The following is a 20,307-nucleotide window of genomic DNA, read 5'->3' as shown; positions in this document are numbered from 1 at the left end:
TGTGGCTGCCCCTGGATCCCTGGCAGTGCCCAAGGCCAGGCTGGACACTGGGGCTGGGAGCAGCCTGGGACAGTGCAAGGTGTCCCTGCCATGGCAGGGGGGGCACTGGATGGGATTTAAGGTCCCTTTCAGCTGAAACAATCCTGGAATTTTTTAATAAAAGCCAATGTGCACTGGTCTCATGTAAAATATTTTGTTCAGATGACAAGAGCTCTGATCTCTATACATTCCTGCTGTATATGTAGCTGGTAAATTTAATTTTTCCCAGTGTGCGATTCCAAAGCAGACCAGCAGGCAATAACTCCCTGTGAGCCCCTCTGGGTCCCTCTTGCTGGAGCATATTCCAGGCCTCACTGGAGTGAACAGCAAAAACCCCTCAACTGAATGCAAATTAATATGAAGTTTTCTGTGCCATTCACAAAACATAATTAGTCTTATGAGACAAAAGTATTTAGTCCAGAAAAGGAAATTCTTCATATTTAAAGATACTTGGGGGAAAAAAATTTTCTTCGTTATTGCACTGAATAATGAGAACCTCACCCTCCCCCACAGTTCATGTTCTGTGTTTTGCATGGGAGGTCTTTACATTGCAATGTAAAGGATTAGAATTTAACGCTGCAGTTCTACACAGATAAGTGTATATATAACTTTATATTTGGTGAGCAAACAGCCAAGATTCTAGAGGTATTCCACTACAGAGGAATTCTAGGCCATGGCAAGATTTGTATGTACTAGATACAGAAATGAAATCTTTACAGGACTGGTGATTTGCATCTTGACAATAGAAGTTGCTTCAAAAATGCTAAGCAAATTTTGTAGACTCCTATTCTGAGTTTTGTAGAATCCTATGAAAGGAAATCTTAATCCTTTGTATTTTTAAATTATGTTTTATCGCACTGTATTGGATTACTGAGATGTTTAAAGCCAATAATCCCCAGCTGCTCCAAAGAAGAGTTTTTGAAATGTAGCCACATTTTCCTGTAGCAGCATTGAGACTCAACATTACAAAACCGTAGACAAAGCCAGAAAATGATGGCCCTTTGAAAACAGAAGTCATTGTGCAGGGAAGAGGAAGAGAAATAACCCCCTGAACAGTGTGATGTGCTATCTGTCAGCATCCACCTCTGAATTCATCATGGAAGGAGGGCATTTTCCCCAAGCTTTGATTTAATTTGTGCTTGTTGGGGAAGGGTGAGATTGCCTCTCGCTGCACCTCATATAAAACAGGGGAAAGCAGGAAGACAACTTAGTACATTATGGAGTGAATGACACAGAAATAAGCCTGAGAGTGATATTAAAAGGCTTGGGAAATGAAAAATGGCTGTAAACAGAGTTTTACATTTACTTGCTGCCCTGGGGAGATCCACTTAAGATAAATGTGACAGAGGCTGTCTGGTTTTAAGCATAAACTCTACAGGAACACAACCAGCATAAGAAAGGCAGTCTTACTAAAGAACATGGTGATTGATAGAGTCATTTCAAGTAATGACTAAGCTTTTGGTAGAGTTTATTTTAAATAGTAATTGTGTTCTTGTGCTTCTCAGACAAACTAGAATTCTCATAATTCCCTGGATGCTCCAAGGCCAGCGAGGCTGCAGCCAAGCCCATGCTAGTCTCAGGCATGTTGTTATTATGTAAGTGGCTATCAATGACAGCCTGAGGAGGACACAAATGACAGCTAAAGTCAACTTACTTGCAACTACTAATGCTGTATTTACATGCTAAGCCAACCCTGAATATTTTTCCCCCTAAGAATTGTTATGTATGCATATCTGAATAACATTTGTGCTGTGACTGATAGTCTCTTTGGTTTGTGCCAGAAATGAGACAGAAAGTCAAGACTAAAGGGTGAAAACCTATCAAAAACTAATGACTTCAGGCAGGTCTATTGAGCTCCCAAACCAAGGCAGACAGAAATCCAGCCAGCAATCCATTTCTGCTCAGATCCATAGCCTTTTGCTGAAGGGCTGGCTGCCCCCTCAGGAGCAGAAATCTAAATTCAGTCTGTGGTTCTGCACTTACAGCTTCATTTCCAGAGGCAGCTTCAGCAGTGCTGCCCAAAAGCCAGACTACTAAAGCATCCTGGGTGGTCTTTGTGTGGCCAGTGTGTTCCTCTACAAAACATTCTTCCACTTTTAATTTAATCCTACCGGACTCCTCAATCCCCTTGGCCCCTTCAGTTTGGTCTCCCTCATGCAGGAAAGTTCCTGATGAAAGACTTCCCCATGGTGACTCATTTAGAAAGGTTCACATTACAGGCCCTGGAACATTTATCTTTATAAAACTCGACAAGTTAGGGAGTTACTGAGAGTTCCCTTTATAAATACATTTGCTAAAAAGAGAAAGGTGAGAGCGAAATTACCAATCAAAAGCCTTCTCCTTTCCCCAGCTTTCTTGGAGCTGTGGAAGGAAGAGCTCAGATCCTTTAGCCATGCCCATGGAAGGTTCTTCTTTTGAGAGCTTGCTAAACTGTTCCAGTTTAGTGCAGATTTCTTCCATAAAGAGCATAAAAGCCACTTTGAGATTTCTGAATGAAAAATTGAATCAATAATTAATTTTTGCCTAGGCAGAGATTGTCTGTGAGGAGACCAATTTTGGCTCAAAAGTATGAGATAACAACCTCAGAATATTCAAACACATTCCCAAAGCAGCGTCAGTGGCACTAATAAAGGAGACCATCATTGTTTAAATACCTAATGGGAAGATACAGCTGAAAAGACCAAATATTCACATTTCTATTATTATTTGCAACCTATTAAATCACAAGATTATAACTAAAACAATGTTTGCATGAGTCTTTTCTGAGATGCCTTTCTGTAATTAGTCACCATTGAATATTTTCATTTAACCTAAAAAAACCCAAGTACACAAACACAAAGAAAACACCATCTTCATTAAAACAACTTCTTTTTGGCTTCCTGATCCGCTCTGAGCACAAGTCAGAGGAATTATACGGATTTTTAGTGTTCATAGGCTGTAAGGACTAAGGCATAATTCCCAACTTTTCATTGCAAACCCAAAAATCCAGCAACAGGTGCTAGGATGGTCCTGGGTGGCCCCATCTCATGCAATGAGATGCTAAGCACACAAATAAACACAATAGTAGCACAAGAAAGACAGGCACAAAAAATAACACAAAAATGACAGACTGGTGTCAGCTTGCAATTAAAATTTGGTTTTCATTCAACTGATCAATTTTTTAAAAAGGGCAAATGATTCAGCATATTTTTCATAAGCATAACTCATTTTGAGTTAATCCTATTCATCACATCTTTCTAACTGATCACATAAAGCACAAACACATCCCGGACCTGGCTTGGCACTGTTTCTGACCTGTAATTACAGATGATAGTGGAAAACCATTTTATTTCTGTTCCTGTGACAGGAGCAGCAACAACGACAGATTTAAGGCAGTGCCTTGGTTTAGCTGGAATGATGTTTGGGGTCATTGTTACCATGCAGAAAAGGCAAATTTTAAATACCTGAACTGATATTTCACAGAGTTTGTCATGGGAAATTGGCCAAAAATGGGCATTTAAAAAATTAGATTAGTGATATTCATAGCTAAATCTATGAATCAACTTTATTAGATGTATTTTGGAAATGCATTAGTGGTTTTGAAGCTATAAATACCTTTTGCCTCCTTTACTCTGGTGCCAAGGGTGAGCCTTGGCCTTAAGAGTGCAATAACCAGGTCTGGTGGGGTGTATCTGCAGATCCTGGAACACCAACCTCATTTCTGCACCTTGCACCAACAATGTCTTCTTTAACCAACAGGAGATTATGAAAATACTGGAGTGGGAATGAACCTATGTCCAGTCAGGTAAAGCTTCACCTTCCACATCAATAACAATTTTCTCATTAATGAAAATCCCTGAAGTGCCCTTCAAAATGCATTTAGGGAAAAGAAACCTAACGTTTGATAGGACTGCTGGATCAAGAACAGTTTTATTTTTTGGTGAAATTACCTCAATATGAGGCAAGTAGAAGGGAAAAATTTACATTTCTAGAAGTGAAGTAAATTAAAAAAACCTATAATTAAAAAAATGCCATGCATGTGCAAATATACACATAAAAATACTGAAAGCTTCATTCACCAGAACAGGATTAGGCTTTTTTTTTCTCCACATTAAACATGCCCTTACATTCAGCAGATTTTCTACCAAAAATTTTTTTTTTTAAATGTTGCCAGGGTGATATCACTATTTCAATCCAACCAATTTCCTTTGAAGTCTCCCATAACAGTAATTAAATAAATTGCTCTTAGAGTAATTATGAGTTATTTTTTTTTCTGGAAAAGGAACTATTAGGTTAAAGAGAGATGAGAGAGTCTGTCACCAAACATAATCTTTCTAGAAACATTGGTGCTTGCTACAATTATTGGAAGAAGGATGGAATACTTTAAAACTTTGGACCTTTTTACCTTTTTTAAACGAAATGTCAACTTCCCAGCTGAAGTAAGCACCAAGCTAAAATGACTGCTGACAGTCCTGGGAGTGCAGAGAGAAAGAAAATGGAAGTTGTGTCAATAGAAAGCTTTTAAATTCTATGTATTAAGCCCAAGAGGGCTGGTGAGAACTGGAAAGCCAAATTGCAGTGTTAAAGCAAGTGCATGGTGAACAAGATGAAGGGGATGGAGAGCCCAGGACTGATGATCGAGTGGAGGGCACAAAATGGAACAGTCCCTAAATTCATCATGTTGGAGCCCTTGGAGACCGGGCTGCTGCAGTTGGGGAGGTTCTGTGTGTGGCCATCCATCAGTTCCAATGCCTCCCCTCTCTGCTCCGCGAATTTGATCAGCCCTGATAGAGGCAAACGAGGCTTTCACAGCTCCACAGTTCCAAATGTGTAACTTTATGTTCCAGCTGTACTTTGTGTTTGGCTCCAAGTCAGGCTAAAATTGCTAGGTGAAGAATGTTGAGAATCTCATGAGTTTTTGGGTTTGTGTTGTTGAGGGGGTTTTTTTGTTTGTTTTGTTGGTTTTTTTTTTTAATTTTTTTTCCCCCCGGAATAAGGTCTTTTACCTTTGCTAGGGCTTCCCTTTTATTTGTGGGGATTTGACATTCACCTGACAAGCAGCACTGATTTCAGAACAAACTTAGGTAACCCTCACTGTGTTCTCTAGCTTAGTCTGGTACCTCAGACTTCATTGATTTTAAATTCTGGTGCTTGCTAGTATTGTTCACATTGCAAAGAACATGGAGCTTTCAATTTAAAGATTTTCTTTTAATTCCTTGGCTATGTTTTTCTTTATGTGTGATGCTGAAATGCCCATCCTCCTTCTCCTTTAAATCTCTCTGGTATATGAGATAATGTTGCATAAGAATAACCCATGTGGATTAGTATCTGAATTTCATCATGGAGCCTTTACCATATCCCACCCAAGGACAGTGACACAGTGCTTGTCTGCAAGCTAAACCTCTGCTTTCTCACCACTTTGAAGACCCAAAGACAGCGTTTTCAACTTCAAAACTCACAAGGGTGAGCAAAAGGACAATAAAAAATAGCTGCCTGGAAATCCAGTGGTCAAAGGGAATAAAGCACCAGACAGGCACCAGCTGGAGAAACTGGATCTGGGGATTCATCCAAGAACAGGGAACATCTTTCTGAGCAGACAGACATATTTCTTGTTCCAATGGATGGCTGACAGGGTAAACATTGCTATAAAAAACTTAACATGATCTTTTTTTTTTCCTAACTCTTCGTGCAAATTTTGTGAACCCCTTCTGGCTTAAGCTTCAGCAAGTGAGCTTAGAATCAAACCCAAGGAATGGCAAATCCATATTATAAGCAGGAAGAATAATTATGAAGGACATGCACAGGCACTTGTATTATGTTTGTAAGCACAGCTTGAATGAAACCCAACCATGATACGTGACACGAATGATGGTGTAAGAATGAGATTGCCAATAGGACTGTTTGCTAAATGCTTATTTAATAATGGGACTTAAATAAATAGTGTAAAACATAATTTTCCACATGTTAATGTGAACTTGTTAAAATTTCAGTGCCTGGTAAGCCCTTAGGACAGTGTCACCATTGCTTGTGACATGCCCAAGCTGGAGTGAGCTGCCAGCACAGAACGCAGGACCCAGCTGGATTCTCAGGCAGCATCAGCACCACCTTTGGCCTGCCCAGGCCTTGGGTCTGGTTAATTTATTTGGCTGTTAAGAAGCTTTCTAAGGACCAAAGGGCCATTTCCTGATTTGCTTGGGCTTTTTGCTTCACTCAGGATGACTCTGTGCTGTAACACAGTGGGTTTATGTGTATGTTTGAAATGAAAGGGCAAAAATAATAATGTAATAATGCAGTGGTCCATACACAGTGAACTACCTGTGCAGCCAGGAAACAGCACAGGAGGAAAGAGGAGGTCTGAAAATTGGAGGATGGTGAGGCTGGAAACTGCTCCCCAGGGCTCAGCCATGGAACCACTGCAGCCTGGGAGGTACACAATGCTCAGAGACAGCATGGGAGCAGAAGATGCTATTCAACACCCAGAAAATTACCTTTCACAGCAACACAGGCTGCCGTGTGCCCTACAGAGCCGAGGGGAAAGTGCAGCCTGAGGAGCAGGTTTGCAAACTTAACATTGACTCTGAAAAAATAACATGTTAGAAACAGAACAATGGCTCTGGGTCCAGGGAGAAGGTCCATCACTGAGTTCTCTGGGATAAGGTCCCATTCCCATCCTGCCTCAAGACCTCTGCCTGAGGCAGCTGATGGCTTCTTTCCATCAGGAAAAGGCAGGGACTGGGAGGCTCCTGTGCACCACTTTTAACTATACATAACTTGTATAAGAGCTCAGTGTGGCAGAACTGAGCATTCTCTGGTTTGACTCATTAGAATTTAGGCCAACAGAACATTCTTGGCTTTTAATTTCGGTTCTTTTGGATAAGATGAGATGCAGCAGATTAAACTGGTGGAGACTTCAAGGACCCTGCACTGAGACCTGGATGTAATTCCACAACTGCTCAGAGGCAAAGCACTCAGCGGGACAAAGGGCAATGTGTCAGCCTTGTGTGAGCTGTTGCAGAGGAAACAGAGGGAACAGCACATGGGGAGCAGAGGTAAACTGGATAACCCTAACCCAACAGAGCACCAGACCCTGCTTCGGAGAGTGGTTTTGACAGCTGTTAAAAAGTCATTACCATTCTATTCTTTGCTGGCAAGTTTTCCCACTTAAACAATTAATTATCTCTGTATTTGTTAATTATAAAACAAATCAAATGACTACAAACCTACAAGGAGAAAAGTGGTCATTCCATTTGTTGGGCATACAACTTTGGTGTCATTCTGCTGATACTGGGAGCAGCAGAGGGATGATAACCAGTGGGTCAGTGGCTTTACTGGGAGAGAGCACAGCACAGTCTTTGTTGAGCTGTCCTTGGGGTGAGCCTGTTCTCTCCTGGGCCTCACACACAGCAGAGGGGGACAGGAGACACAGATGGCACCTTTGGGCTCATGAACAGGACAGCAGAGCAGTGAAGGCTGCAGCTGGCTCCCAGCCTTGGGATGAACAGCTCATTAGTGAGTGCTAAATGTTTGTGTGAGCATGTTTCCTGGAATAAATAGGGAATATCTTCTACCCATCGTGCTGCAAGTCACACATGCTGCCTGCAGTAAGAAAGCATGAGAACAGCTCAGGAGGTTAAGGCAGAGACTTTGGTTGGTTATTTTTGCTTCAGTGCTGCCCTGGTTCACAAAATATAGCTGATGGCACAAACCCCAGCCAGGACACCTCTGACAGTGGCCAGGCTGTGCAGGTTATGTAATCTGCTTTTCTGTTTTGGAGGGAGAGATGGAAGAGTTGGAGGTCAAAGTTCTCCTGTAAAAGAAGGGATAAAGCTGCTAAAGTACAGGGGTCACACCCCATAACCATGAATATTCAGTATTTTAGGCTGTTGTTTCTAAAAGAAGATCGTGTTCATAAACAGAACCAGAAAATACCCTTCAGGGTCAGTCCTGCTTTTGCTTCCAAATGTTATGCTGGCTCAGACTTCCCCTTTCCTGGCCTCTGCCATTATCCCATTGAATTCATTAGGAGGCTGTGGCTACTGGCCAAAAGAAACGGGTAATGCATCCCAGAGCCCATATTCTTTGAAATATCTTCTGAGACAGGAATTTATAGCATCAATATAATGAAACTCAGATTACAGCATTAAAATCTGAGTCTGTCTGCTTGCCACACATACCAGAATTATGCAGAAAATGTGAGCCACGGAACCCTGAGGAAACTGGGGGAAATGTGCACTCCCATCTAGAGGGAGGCTTTAGGACTTGGTTGCACCCAGTCAGAGAATAAATTAAACCAAGTTTAAGAACAGCTTCAAGCAAGACAGAAATCACATGTGATGCTACACAGGTAGCAGCAGCAGACCTGAAAGAACTGCTATGGAATAACAAACACTTTGGCTTTGACACACTGAATTTAGCAAATTTAGCCTAGATAAGAAATAATAGGATCAAGTCCTGACTCCATTCTCATTCTGTCCCTCCTGACCATGACCAGCCGTGAGAGGGTTACTTTTTTGCATTAAGGTATCTGTTTAGTGTGTTGTATTCTATGCCATTCTCTTTGATGTTACGTTTATTATTATGTATTCAATGATTATCAAATGGGTGCTTTTTATCCCAAAAAATCCACATTATTCTCCTGCGGTAATTACAAGTATTGCTTTTATAGACCAGAAACTGGACAGCTTTCTCCTGTAAAGGAACAGGAGAGACTTCACCTAAAACCTTGGAACAAAGCTGCATTTATGAGACAAGGGAATCATTTTTATTCCACTACATGAATTCAGTGGGCTGCCACAGGCCAGTCATAATCTGTTATTGTTTCCCTACAACCTTGTACTATTAATTTTTCTTTTTAATGAACTGTCCAGTCTAGTTTGGCTGTAGAAGCTATGATGGAGCTGCAATAGAAATGGTTTATGTCATGCCTTTGTCAAAAACCTTTCCCCTACAGCAGCAGAATGTAAGTGAAAAGGCATTTTAAAATAAAAGTAACTGAATGCTTGCAAATGCAGGTTGTCAGGAATGGAGAGGGAAAAACCTTTGAATTACATTAGATTTTACCAATCACTACTTGTGTGTCTTTATTAGTGTTTATACAGATGAGGAAAGCCACAGAAACTGCATCTGCTTCATGTTTATATCAGCAAGTGTTCCTGCAAGATACATTTTTAAGAAGTTTTTCTTCAACTGTAACTAATAATGTAGTAATTGGCTCAAAAGAATTAAATACACTAAATTTTGATTCATTTTATGGCATACAGAATATATCAATTTTTGAGACAGCAAACTGACATCTGAGCAGAATTCAAATAGTTTTTATTGCATCTGAAACCTTGAAAGGCTGAGTGCACAGCCCTCTTTTCATATGTAATATATATGTGAAAGGCACACTATTTAGTTTTCTCTTGAGTTTATTTTTCTAGCCCTGGCTATGTATATTTTTTCTTGGAGACACTATAGTATGAATTTTAAATATGCTATTATTCTCCTCCTCACCATCACTATTAAAACACAAAGTGAGCAACTATGTATATACACAGAGATATATGTATATAGGTATACATATTTGTGTATATATACATTATATATTTATGTGTTTATTGTTAAAGTTGACAACAGTTTTATTCACAAATTCCCATTAAAATTGTTTCAGAAAGGCTCTGATCTTTTAGCTTTTAATTCCCACTTTTCACCTTTGAAGTAACTGTGGAACTTTTGCCAGTTCATTTTATCAGAGCACAATTTCCAAGTACTTAAGGTTATTTTGACCCAGAAATTATTGGAGTTTTGAGGAGTTTTTCAGTCAATGGATCAATCTTTTAATGCCCTTTCTCCTCTGCTGGCCAATCTCTGCAGCCTGTGCAGTGCAAATTCCTTAGGGAATCTCATCCTGGAGGGGGGGGAGGATTTCAGGAGTTTCCTGTTCCTTAGCCCAGCCAGACTGCTCCAGATCCTGCTCCAGAGCTTCACCCTGCAGGCCAGACATGGCTGGAATTCCCCAGCAAGCTGGAAAATGCTGGGATGAGTCTCTGATGACTCAGTTGTTTCATGAAACAAACTTTTTTGCCACAAAAACTGAATTTCAGCTCAGGTACATATTCATTGTTTCCAAAAACAAGTAATTCGTTTCAGCACTCTTTTACATTGAGGATTCTTTCAAGGCAACATGGAAATAGTTTTTCTGTTAAAAAGCAGATAGGAAAACCTGAAATGTCCATGTTAGTAAGTACTGAGACCATAAGAAACAGGACAATGTCAGTGTATTTCCCCACTTGATGTCTTTGAAGCCATTGCAATTTCTAACAAAATAATCATTCTTCTTTGGTATCTGTTTGACCAGAATATGTCTTGTAATTATCCTAACAATGTTTCCAAAGGTTTTTCAGCTCAAGCAAGGTCTCGAAGAGAACCAAAAAGGCAGAAGTAATACATTCAGACTCCATCTCATTGCACAGACTATGTGAGTGCACATAGTAAGTGAACTTAACAGTTCACTCTCAGGCATTTCTTTAAGAGCCACCTGGAGATTCCCTGTACTTTGGAGTGTCATCCTACTAAAATCAAAGCTTTTGCCCTCACATGTGAGCCTATTTCATTGAGATTACTAATATCCATCCTAAAATACATTTAATGAGCTAATCCTGCAGGTACACTGAGTGTCTGTTCTGTGGGCTGACACTGAGCATTCATAGTTCAGGTTTTAGAAACCTACAGAAGCAGATATTTGTAGAGAAGTGAAGATGTGAGATAGGGTAAAACAGGCAGCTGGAGGGGGAACACTGTGCTCTGACTTGTAGCTGGGTTCAACATGCAGGACAGGGATTCCAAGAGAAAATTAATTTTCTTTCATGTGCCATCTGTGCAAAAACAAAACTATAGAGGAATTTCATTTCAAGACCTGCTCTGTGCATTGTGAACAGTCTGGTTTTCCCATTATGGTCTTTCTACATAAGAATTAAATATTACATATGAAAGAGGCAAAGTATGCATTATAAGCACTAATTTCTATATTCAGGAAGTGAACTTCAGTTTCTCACCCCATCTGATGAACCCATCATAACCTTCCAGGATCTGAGGGGCTGCAGGGAGCGTGGACAGGGACTCTGCACCAGAAGCTGGAGTGACAGGGGCAAGGGCTTCACACTGACAGAGGAGAAATTCAGTCAGGTATTGGGAAGGAATTGCTCCTTAGGAGGCTGGGCAGGCCCTGGCACAGGGTGCCCAGAGCAGCTGTGGCTGCCCCTGTATCCCTGGCAGTGCCCAAGGCCAGGCTGGACACCGGGGCTGGAGCAGCCTGGGGCATTGCAAGGTGTCCCTGCCATGGCAGGGGTGGCACTGGATGAGCTTTAAGGTCCCTTCCAGCCCAACACATTCTGAGATTCCCTGACTTTATGATTCTATAAGAGTATTCTTTTTTGGGGTCCTGAGGACCCTTTATTCCTGTGGGATGCTTTACAGAATAATATATAATCATAGGAAAGTGTATAATCTGTAGTGCTTACCCTCAGTCTCTCTTGAAATTCAGTATAGAAAATCCAAGCAGCACAGGAAGAAAATGTCCTGTCAGGATATTCCTGTAGCTCCCTGGTCACCTTCTGTAGTGACTGAGCCAAGGCTGTGTCACAGCCCCCAGCAGCTCAGCAGGGCCTTGCTGTCTGCCCCGCTGCTCTTTGTTCCATGAACAATAGTTAAACATGAATATTTTACCTTCTCAACTCTTGTCATTATCCAGATACTGTAACAGGAAATTTGCATTCCTGAATAGGCACAGCTGGAAGTAATTTAAGAAAGATCCTTCAAAAGAAGGGAAGAGAATTTAGGAAGCATATGGAGTCACAGGTTTACATGACAATCAACAAAAGCAGCTCTTGTTCCTCCTCTTTTGCAGGGAGACACTTCACACTCCAAGCAGAGGGAACATCCCACAGTCTCTCTGCAGGAAGCTTTCTTTCACAAATTATTTGCTTTAACTCTGAAATGCAAAGAAGTCTATGAAAAAAAGACAACACTTTGTCAGATAAAATTGCGGTAGGGACCCAGTTAAAATTCACTTATCTCACACACTAGTGAGAGTGATGGGCTGTTTTCCTTTAAGCTTACTCCTCACAATCCTTTAATTTCTAAAAATTAAGTCTGTTTGGAAGTAGCTCTGAAGTCAGGAAGAAGTGGAGTAGAAAGGGGCCTGAACGAAACCATGAACTGAGATATTAGAAAATGCCAAAAGATACAAAACTGTGGTGAGAAAATTCATGTAACTGTGCATGGAACAGAGACATGCAGAACTAATTTCAGATATTTTCTCTATGTCTTCTTGATACCCAGGAATGAATTTGAAACCTAGTGAGGAAGTCTTCAAACCCTCTTTAGAATCATTCTGTTAAGAAACTGGATCTAAACAAGAGCTGAGCACTGTTTGCAAAATATGGCTTTTGTGTTCAGACAGGACCAGAATCTGCCATGCTGAGCTCTGCCATGGCTGAGGAGTTAATTCAACCCAGTGCTGCTGGTGTTACCCAGCCTGGCTGCTGCTGTCCCCTCCCCAAATCTGAGGACACCACACACACATCCCCTAGAGCTGCTCAGAAGGATGTTGAAGAGTTGGTCCATTTGGCTGCCAGAAATAAGATACATGTCATTTAAGGAATTTTCACAGAAATGAAGCACCTGTCAAGCCAGACCTGAGCGAAGTGAATGTATAAACTGTGCATGAATAAGCAAGACAAAGAGCTGGCACTGAACTTTTTATCCCACAAAATTCAGGTGGGCTCATGCCTTTGATTCTGTAAAAATAACATTGTTTAGATATTTATTATCTATTACACCAAATCTGTTTCTGTGTTAAACTTAGAAACAAACAATGGACACTCCTGTAAGTGAGCAGTTCTCACCTCTGTGGAATCGCAGCAACAGCACAACTGAAAAGGATTTGAAAAATTAAAGGCATCAGAGCAGCAGATCCAACTATTTTTACGTCTAGAGTTTCCCAAACTCTGTACTTCCACACTTTCCACCTTCTCTGAAGCCTAAGGATCACCATGAAGTTACTTTCCCAACCCAAGTCTGAGCAGTTATACTGAGCTCAATAGTATTGCACAAAATATCAGAGAGAGAGTCCAAATTTGTAATTAATCACTCACTAGAATAAGCAAAGCATGAACATGTTTGACTGATCACATTCAGCTGTAAACCTAAATATCAGAAATATTATTACATTTCTGTTCTTCAGTGCTCTGCTGCTGTGAATTTTCAAGTGATGTTTAAAACAAGAAATTCAACAAATGGGCTTCAAAACATGTCCCTTATCAAACTGTGCTGCACAGAGGTAGAAGGATGGTCTGTGTCCTAGGGCTGACAGCTATCAGGAGCTCTGGTTAAACTCTCTGAGGGATCAGTGCCTGCAGAAATGTTCCCTATACTGCACAAACATTGTAGACACTGCAGAAACAAGGTCCCAGCCACGGATCCCTGACATCCCCCAGAAGATCACAGGGTTGGATGCAGGACTTACCTTCACCCACTGGAAACCTGCTGCCAGTTGATGTAGCATATTCCACACATCTGAAATGCCACTTCAGGAGCTGTGACACCTGTCAGCTCTCTGCTGCCTCTCAGCCACTACTTCAGCTCTGCCTGCAAAGAAGGAAAAAGGACTTTTGAAATCCAAACTCTTGGTGGGACCATAAAAAAGGAAACAGAAGCATAGTCTATAAACTACCACAGCAGCCTAAAGAGAGTCTGAAGACAAGCAATTAAATACTACTTATAATTAATGAATAGCCTTTTCCTAGAATCACAGAAGGCCAGGTTTGGAAAGGACCGTAAAGATAACCCAGTGCCACCCCTGTCATGGGCAGGGATACCTCCCACCATCCCAGCCCCATCCAACCTGGAATATTTAAGACTCACTTTTGCTACACTGTTCATAACTAAAATGCTTGAGGCCATATCAAAATTCTTTCACAAAAAAAAAAAAAAAAAAATTTTTAAAAAAATCCAAAAAAAAATTTTTTCAAAAAAAAAAAAAAAAAAAAAATCTTTCACAAAATTTTTTACAAAAAATCTGTTCTGGCAACGTTATCCAAGACAAGACACACTGTAGTGAAAAAAGAGAACAGCTGCAGATGCTATTAACCAGCAAGATATGCTTTGAACATTTCTAAGTGCTCTAAAGGCGTATTAGAAAATTAGTGGGTTTATCATTATGATGGAAAAGGAAGAAGATTATTTTAGGAAGTGGAACTGCCACTACAGTAGTGAAAAAAATACATAAGAGAAAACATCTGAAGCAAAAAAACCCAAAAAACAACCAACCAAACAAAACAAAAAAACCAAGAAAACCACAAACCCAAAAATTCCCCAAACAACTAAGAGGTGCCTCTGCCTGTAAGAAGTGCATCTACAGCAGTTTCAGTGGCTACAATTCTTTCATAAATGGGGCAGGAAGTTGAGACAGTCTGGACAAAGGGAGCAGAAACAGAAAGAAACCTGCTGAATCATTTCTCATGACAAGTCTTGAATTTAAATTGGTAAATTAAAGATGGTCACAATTTCCCAGAGCAGTCATCCTCACACCTCATCATTTCACACCTCATCATCCCAGGTGTTTCTGACAATGTCCCCACACAAGTAAAATATAGATAAAATATAATTAATGTGACTGAATGCAAAGGAAATACTCAGTGTGATCTGTTGTTACCTGCAGGTGCAGACACTGCATTCCTGAGGTTCATTTGAGACCTTGATAGACACTTAAACAGCCCTAACTGAATTCTAGCACTAAGATTCATTCCAGCCAAGGAAACTGGGCTAGATTCCCTAGTACCTCCAAATGTATTAACTGAAAATTTCTAGAACTAATTATTTAATTATTAAAAAATAGCTGTGTAATTTGGGCTGATAGATCCAAGTCAATAATTTTCTGCAGTGCTTAATTGTTAAAGATACGTCTTCTGTATCAATCCTTCATTTTATACCCACTTTTCACCCCTGTTAAAGCAATCAAGTTTTAATTGCAAAAAAACCCAGTTCGGCAGCACAGGTTGAATTTCAGAGTTCCCAGCACAAGTGTTGAAAAGGAAACAAGCATTGACTAGCTATTTTATATTCAGTATTGCACAAAGATATTTCACTCTTGCTCCATCGAAGGAAGAAATAAAGTCTTATGGCTTCTGTAGCCCTTCACAACTGCAAATACATTGAGTCCTTTTCAAAAATTTGGTATACACGTGCCATAAAAGCACATTCCTAGACAGTGAGTTTTGCTAAGGTTAAGCTCTGTGGAGCGATGATTTGTGTGATGACCTAGCCACTAATGTAAAAGCACTTGGTTGGTAAAAGTACACACATTCATGCTATGAAGTACCTATGGCACTTGGAAATATATTAATTTTGCAAGTTTTTGGTTTTTTGGTTTTTTTTAAAAGGACCCTTTTGAACTAATTCACAATTCATATGAATGACTGAAACTGAAATAAACTCCCTCATTTTGAGAATTTGTTCAATATCTTTACAGAAAACAACATCTTTATGGATGACTTTGCAGCTCAAGACTCCTTTATGCCCGAGACATTTGAATTTGCTTGGATAAGGACTTCTCAAAATATCCTCTTAAATATCCCTACCATCCAATTTTTTAAGCTCTTCTTTTGTTTTTAAAAGCCTCAGAGATTTGATCAGACACTGCCAGTCCCCACCTGACCTGCAGCTCCATTAACTTCTCCCTGTGCATCCACCTGGCCACCAGCAAAGGCACCAATCATGGAACCACAGAGTGGGCTGGGCTGGAAGCATCTTAAAGAACAATAGATGATAAATGGCAAATGATCATTTCACTGCCAATTGCAGCCTCTATTCTGCAGTCACACTGCATTTCAACAAATATCAGGGGTTACAAAATGATACTTTTTGTAGCATTGACCATTATTAGCAGTAAATAAATCTTCATATTAATATCAAGCAAGGAGAAACCCTTCCAGATATCAATTTTCATAAAAAACATAGTTTGAGACTATTTCCATCCTTGTGACTGTAGACAGAACATTTTGAGTAATTGATATTTAGGTGTCAGATACCTATTTACTTCCTATTACCAGTTCATTTATCAGATGCCTATTACTTTACTGTATAACATTTTAATTTTCCTATTTTCTCTGCATGCCTTTTATTTTCCTATTTCTCTGAATATGCCTTCAGGATTTCTAATAACTTAACAACGCTTACAAAAGGGCGAAAAGCCAAGGCCCCCCAACTGCTGTATTTACAGAAGGCTGTTTCAAAGTCCAACTACAATTACAAGAAAACTTTTAAAAAAATCCATTAAACAGTTCCAACGCTCCAAAGAGATTTGCCACAGTGGCTCTTTAAACCACACGGCCTAACAAGAGGTTTTGGGGCGAAAGAAGCCGCGCTTGAGGGCTGGGCGATGCGAGGTGCCAAGAGGAGCGGGGCAGGAGCCCGGCCCATTGTCACCGTGGTAAAGATTGCACAGCGCCCGATGGGAGACGGGCCCCGGCAGCAGCTGAATCCGGCATTGTCCTCGCACCATAAAAAGATTTGGGAGTCTGAAAAGCAGAGGAACGGAATCTCACAGCTTCTTAGAGTCCCCTCTGAAAGGGCCATTGTAACATCATCATAAATCCTGCGCTCCCCAGGCACTTGACAACTAAAGCAGTGGACAATAGAATTCTTGTGCTGGACAAAACACTCCTTGTCTGCCAAAGCGCTTATCTGCTTCATTTACAAATGTCTTTCATTGTACCCAAATAATTCCCTATTAGAAAAACGATTAGGAACAGCACTAAATAAATATTCACAGCTTTGTGGGCCATTTGGCCAAGTGAATAAACCAACACAATCGAGGTGAGTGCAAAATATGAGATTTATGCTGAGGAAACCCAAAACAACTCCAAACCTCTGCTTATTTTCATTTTCCCTTTTTCTGATGCACCACACACACATTTGTCCCTCTAAAAAACACCCAGGTACATTACTCTTATCAAGAGAGATGAAAAATATTAGAAATCCACAAAGATCTCAAATTGGAGAAAAATTGCATCCATTGTGCCCCTAAAATTAAATATTTCCAGAAGAGCAGTTCCAGAAATAAACTTGGGAGCATATTTGAGAGTTTAATGAAATAGAAACAAATTGCTCACAATCATAAAAGGATTTAAACTGTGGATTTCTGACTACTTACTGAGAAATCCAAAAGCATCAGGGATGAGTTTCTGAAATGAAACGGTGCCAGATTTTTGCAACTCTTTTCAAGCCCAATGAAAATTCTGGTAAATATCACAGAAATGACTGAAAGAGACTAAAATATTCCATAAATATGACACTTCAAAAAGCATTTCCAGCACAGTCAGAACTCCATTGCCTCAGGTTTCCACATAAATAGTTATTTGATTACAATTTGCTGGAGAAGTGCCTATGGAAACACAACTGACACCACACACAATGATTAAAGAAAAACCGTAATAATCTAAATTATTGCTTAAGTAAAGAGTGCTGATCATATTAAAAGTGCCAGAGACATCTGCATGGCTGAATTAAAACCTGGAGAAGTCAAAACTTCTCGGCTGAATTATTGATCATAAACTACTTATTGAAATCCTATACAGGAACAAGGTTTTTACACAGCACAGGCCAATGGACTGAGTGGCTGAAGGGTTTTTCTCCCCCTGTGATTAATTATTACTAGCCTACAAAAAATGCAGGTATTCATAACCTATGAAACAGATTACTCTATTAAATACTCAGAATGTATGCAATAAACAACAACAATAATGGTAAAATTAAAAAAAAAAGAAAAAGGAACCTAATGTAATTTAAAATAACAATTATGCAGGTTTGAGCTCACAATCACAAAGGTTTAGGAATTTGTGAGCTTTCTATGGTACTATCATGAATTTGCAGTCTGGCCCTGCCACACATCACTTAACCTTGGAGCCATTGCTGAAAGTGAGCAAAGGCACACTATAAAACATTTCACCTCTGAAAAATGCACTAGTCCATATAAAACACAGAGGAAAAAGGCTGGAACTCAGAGCTCCCACATGCCAGCTGAGGATCTCTGCTGTTTGGGTGCAGAGCTTCCCCATTTTTTCTCTCACTTCTCTCCTCACTGAATAATTAACTGTTCTAAAGATGTAGGTATAAGTTCTGTCTTAAAATAAAGTTTACACTTGACTTCCCCAATGCTATTTTTGGTGTTTGCTGCTCTGTGCTATGCACTGCCCAAACTCCCCTTTCTCCTGAAGCTGGATCATCTGTATAAATACAATTTGCATGAAGTTATTATGATCATTTTTGCAATTTGCATTTCAGGAACACAGCTTCAACAAAATCTGCTTCCTGTCAGAGTTTTATTCTAGGCCCTACTACACAACACAGCACCGCACCATATTTTTATATACAGTAATCTCTGTTTAGGTGTAAAAAAAAAAATGGATCTGCACTGGGGTTTAAATCTCAGTGTACAACAGGGATTATTTAACACTTCTAGAGAACTCAGATCTGGGGGCCTTGACCAGGGTGAGTGTCCTTGGCTGTGTAAAAATTGCTCCTGTGCTAGCCATCGTCTTAGCAAGTAAATAAACTCATGCTCTGCTTGCAGGAGAAAATGGTTTTCCTTCTGATTCCAAGCAGCTGAGCCAAGCAATGGGAATCTCACAGTCAGCAACTAACAGAGCAGCCCAGGATAATTCAGGTGGGAAGGGGCTCTGGAGGACACCTGGTCTGACTGCACCACTGAAAGCAGCTCCAAATTCAAAGTTCACTTAGGTTATTAAGGCTGTCACTTAATTAATATCCACAGCTGACACCAGCAGCATGATCAATATCTCTGTGTGGACATGGACACGTAAGGGTTCCCATCTTGTGCTGAAAGATGGTCAGGTACAAAGGTATGGAACAAAGCAAAAGGCAAGAACTGCAGCAGAAAGGACAGAAGAGCAATTCGGATAATCTGCCTTCCCCACACACACCCAGTGACAGGTCTGTTGGCAGGCCAGGGTAAATAACTCTGATTTCAGAGCTGGGGGAGTTTTCCCTGCCCTGTGCACTCCCGAGCAGCAGGGACAGGAGCACCACCTGCAGCGCCTGAGAGACTCCTGCTGCCTTCTGCTTCCGAGGCACGGACGAGTTAATGCCTGTGTCCACACACACGGACAGTCCTGGAGGAGCTGTTCTCAACCAAGAAGACTGACATGAAATGAGGATCAAAACCAGCATTTGACTCAAAAAGTTGTACAGTCCTGTACCTTTGTCCAGGAGGAAAGCTCCTCTCCACACAAGGGGGATGCCTTGTGCAGGCCTCACGGGAGAAGGACAAAACGCAAGCGCTGCAGAGAAGGTTTCACACAAACAAGGTTCTGTTCTAAGCAGGTTAACAGTCTGTTTCACTTTCTTATGAACTATTCTGACTTTATACTCTGCCAAACATTTCCCCTGTTGCTCCCATCCCTTGTCCACCCACGCTGCTGTGGCACAGGCAGGCAGCCAGGAGAGCAGAGCAGCTCTGCCAAACCCACCACCCCAACACCCAGCTGGGAGAGCACAAACCAGGCACAAAGGAAGCTCGGATCAGGGTAGCTGTGTGCCCTCATGGGAGACAAAACCACATCTCAGTGCTTTGCAGGATGTTAACAGTCTGCAGACTAAAGCCCAAATCTCACCCATCTGAGGCCAAATTACCCAGCAGGACAGAAAAGGCTCATGTGGGCTCACAAGGAAGAAATTAACCTCCCTCCAAAAGCCCTCTGCGAATCACATAAGTGCCCAGCCCTGTGCTCACCCGTACCATATGACTTTATCAGCTTTTTTTGCTTTTGGGTCACAAGGGCCTGGAGGCAAACGATGGGCCCTGGAGGGTGAAGTCTGTATTAATTATCCTCACGCTGCTGCAGCCCCATCCTACCCAGGTACCAGAAATACGAGTGGATTGGGAGGCCTGCAGGCAGGTGTGTTCTGTCATTTTAAATATCCCAAATCAAGCCCTCTATTTCAATGTTTCCAACTTCCCTGAGCTTCCTCTAAAATCTAAATTTGGATCCACAGCAAGCAGCTACTGGCTTTTTGTGCATACATGTGTATACAGATGCAAATAAATCTATGTGAATTAAAAATTATACTAGTTTTTCATGCTTAAACAAGTATTTCTATGTACCACACTCTATATAATTCAAATTACCTACATGTAGGAAAAGCACTTCATTTGTACTCTAAAACTTGACTTTTCATTTTTGTCGTCTAGCAGATTATCTCAAACCTTGTTCTTGAGCCGCTACCAGT

The 20,307-nt window shown here is 40.8% G+C and overlaps 1 protein-coding gene across 2 annotated transcripts in view; it reads right to left on the bottom strand.

The window, feature by feature from the left end:
* Positions 1–20,307, bottom strand: part of CDH11 (cadherin 11) — an 80,151-nt gene that overhangs the window by 26,932 nt on the left and 32,912 nt on the right. For both annotated transcript variants that reach the window (XM_039699704.1, XM_039699703.1), the window contains exon 2: positions 13,526–13,647. The gene's annotated coding sequence lies outside the window, so the exon portion shown is untranslated. The remainder of the gene's footprint in view (positions 1–13,525; positions 13,648–20,307) is intronic.

This window comes from Passer montanus, unplaced genomic scaffold (assembly GCF_014805655.1).
Source record: "Passer montanus isolate IOZ18808 unplaced genomic scaffold, ASM1480565v1 scaffold138, whole genome shotgun sequence".
Lineage (NCBI taxonomy): Eukaryota > Metazoa > Chordata > Aves > Passeriformes > Passeridae > Passer > Passer montanus.
The sequence above is the reverse complement of the archived record's forward strand: the minus strand, read 5'-3'. Positions and strand labels throughout refer to the sequence as shown.